Source organism: Myotis davidii, unplaced genomic scaffold (genome assembly GCF_000327345.1).
Source record: "Myotis davidii unplaced genomic scaffold, ASM32734v1 scaffold376, whole genome shotgun sequence".
Taxonomy (NCBI): Eukaryota; Metazoa; Chordata; class Mammalia; order Chiroptera; family Vespertilionidae; genus Myotis; species Myotis davidii.
In genome coordinates this window covers 3,958,031-3,961,400 of record NW_006288121.1, presented here as the reverse complement: position 1 = coordinate 3,961,400, position 3,370 = coordinate 3,958,031, and the positions used below count along the sequence as shown (strand labels likewise).

The 3,370-nt window shown below is 40.7% G+C and overlaps 1 protein-coding gene across 1 annotated transcript in view; it reads right to left on the bottom strand.

The window, feature by feature from the left end:
• BMI1 (BMI1 proto-oncogene, polycomb ring finger) overlaps positions 1-3,344 on the bottom strand; it is a 9,267-nt gene extending 5,923 nt beyond the window's left edge. The window contains exon 1 of the mRNA XM_006759932.2: positions 3,114-3,344. The gene's annotated coding sequence lies outside the window, so the exon portion shown is untranslated. The remainder of the gene's footprint in view (positions 1-3,113) is intronic.
• Positions 3,345-3,370: the final 26 nt, after the last annotated feature.

Below are 3,370 nucleotides of genomic sequence, written 5' to 3'. Positions count from 1 at the left end.
ACGGCTCTGGGGAACAAGATCCCTGCCCGCCACGACCCAGCGGGGCAGTTTGGGGACCCGGAGTGGGCGAGTGGTAAAGGGAAATGCAAACCGCACTCCGGCCATTTCGGGCACTCTTGGGGGCCTCATTCCACGTCGATTCTGTGCGAAGAGCTTCTTTTAGATCTTGACTCTTTCGGTCTCTCCTGTTTGCAATCACTAGATCAAAAATTTCACGAAGGGATCTTTTGAGAATTGCCAACTGTGCACTTAGCCCAAAACCGTCAGAGCTCAAATTGCAGAGATGTTTATTGAACTGAACTTCTTTAAAGCTTTCTTAATATGAAGTTCTGCTGTAGATTAGATGAGCGATACAAAGTTTTGAAAAGGCTAAAAACTGAAATCTACTTTACAGGAAGAGGAGAAGGGGAAAAGCCCTGTGTTTTATTTGAGCTATGCTGGAGACAAGAAAAACTTCTTTAATCGCCACAATAGTGACAATATGTAAAGAACCATGTGACCACAGCCCATTCCCAATGCTAAATCAACACCTTGTCAACCCAGAGCAACCATGGACGAGGAAAACAAATGCCATTTTCTCCGCCTAACCTCCACGGAGACCCCCACACGATGAAATGATATTCCCAACAGATATTACATGTTATAAAAAGTCACAGTGGGGAACTATCATCAATGATACACCAGTGTACAATCAAGGAAGTCAATTATTTTGTGTAGTATTCTTGAAAAATACATTTCTTATTCCCACTTCACTCATTTCAGAACCTGAAATAAGACTGTTTCTAGACCTGTCTTGAAGGACATTCTCAAAGTTGCCTTGAATAGAAATCTGGGAGCTTGTGAAACTTGAAGATGTATCTAAGGTTGTAATTTTTAGGAAATTTTTATGTAGAAGAGGGAAATACCAATGAACATACATCAATGGCTGAAACTAAAAGCTTTAGAGTACTAAAAATTGGTAAAAACAAAACCTCTTTTATGAAAGTGCCTACAGGGGCAACCAGCGACTTCAACCAGAAAGCTTCATGTTTAACTCCTCAGTTATCTTTGGGTTACTTGTTTAGAAGAATATTGTCAACATATTATTGATTTAGTCTAAGAGGGGCTGCAGAGGAGTTGTGGGTGGAGCAGTATCCCTAAAGAGTAGCAATATTTAAATCCATTGCACTTGGTGATTAAAAACAAGTATTCTTGGTTAAGAAAACTCTGTTACACCACAGGACCTGCCCTAGCCGGTGAAAGCATACCACACGAATGCCATGGTCACGAAGATTAAGTTAGGGGCTTCAATAAAAAGAGCTGCCTTTACTTCTCTACTTTATAGAGAACCAACACCAAACACAAATATTAACACACCACGACAGTCAAACCTCAGTGGAGGGTTATCTACTGATTGGCTTTAAATATTTAAGTCACATATACTTGACCAAAACCCTTTCAAATTCATCTTAAAGTCTTAATTCACACAACTCCTCTACTTAAGTTCAGAAGAATTTGGCCACAACCCTATTATCATTTATGATGCTAATAAGTATCACTTTGTTACTATATAAAAATCAGGTCTTTATCTTTTTACACCATTTGAAAGTACTGGCACCTTAATGAAGACTGGAAACATTTGACATGCTCAAAAGGTTTAAGAAACACTTGCACCTTAGAAGTGAAAACCTTCTAGGTTCCAACATAGAAACTGCCAACTAAGCAAGCAAAAATGCATCAGACATACAATGGTAAAAATAGTCAATAGTTAAAACTTGCCATTATGGCATACTTAGTTGGGGCTGTCAATTTGATGGGAGGCCTAATACCAGTAATGTCAAAATGAAGGAAAACAGAAGCAAGTTCCTATTATGTTAACAATTGGCTTGACTATTGCAATCTAAGAAATGCAAATGAATTTCAAAACCCCAGTGGAGGCTCACAGCCCAATGCAAGTATGGGTGAAGTAGGGGTGAGCTTGGCTCCTAGGGAGAATTCTGCTTAATGCTCATCCAAGGACTTGGTAGAACATCAAGTACAATGAAATGCTCAATTTTCTTACAAAAGTGTGTGTATGTGTATACACAAGTGCACACACCATGACTTATCCATGACCTTAAAGACATTGTTACTAGATGTATAACTTGCACAGGTAAGGTATTTCAAACACTTGCACTCTGGGGTAGAAGTATGGGAATGTACTCAAGTATTAAAAATTTATAAATTTGCTCATAAAATCAACCTCTGAGAGATTCTGATTAGACCACTTCATTCAAATGTTAACGTGGTCTCATAAATTAGTATATATATACTGTCAACAATCTGCATCATTAAGTTTCAAGTGTTTAATATAGCTTATAATGTGTTACCAGAATTTGAAGGTTAAAGATCTAAATTGAACTACTCATAACATTCCAGGTACCACCAACCTACACTTGCATTTGGAAAAATATGCCCAGAATTTTGCCTAGTTTAAGGGAAGGGGTTAATGCAGCCTTCTCTTTCAAATATTGAACCGTGACAACTAAGCCCACTAAATCCTTTTATTGCAATTGGAAATGATCAAAGTCTCTCTACTTGTTTATTTCCAATTATTAACTGTAAATCTCTGGGAATAAAATCTCAGACAATATCGCTGCCAAACCCAAAAGACTGCGTAATTATATTCAATCACTTTTTGGTGCCTCTTTTCCAAAGCATCTCTTTACCATATGACCTATGCTGACATTTAGCAAAATCTATAAAACATAGTGGACTTAAGTCACGGTTCTAAGTGCATCCCATTGTAGAGGGTGAGAGGAAAACTGTCGTCCCCGAGAGGGAAAAAGAGAGGAAAAAGCTGAAAGGGAACCTCCTGCAAGACGATCGTCCAGTCACCATCATCCTTCCAAAAAAAAGCTCCAAATTTGAAATGGCCACTTCCCAGTGAGCACGTCCCAAGTGATGTTTAGATAACTCACTCAAGACTAATAACAAACAACACCTTGAAAACTTTACCATTTTAAACACAAACGCAGGAAACCTTGCAAACAACTGGGAACCGCCATCTTACAAGCCATCCAATTTCACACAAGTGTCCCTCCAACTTAAGTTAATAACATTTTTATTTGGGCTCCCCCCAGGCTAACACTCACCTTGGCGGGACCGCTGCCCCCCACGTAACCCGTCCCTATAAAATGGGGGCGTTCTCTGGCGGTTCACACCCCCCCAGAGCCCTTTCTTCGGGAGAGGAGGGGAGCCACTTGACCCAAGCAGCTCCCGATTTCAGGAGCCCGTCCCCGTCTCATCCAAATCTACCTCCCAACAAAGGGCGCCGCGGCCGCGGGAGCCGCAGAGGCTGCGAATACAAGTGTTCTTCTCGGGGGCCATGTGCGTCGCGAGGGTGCAGAGG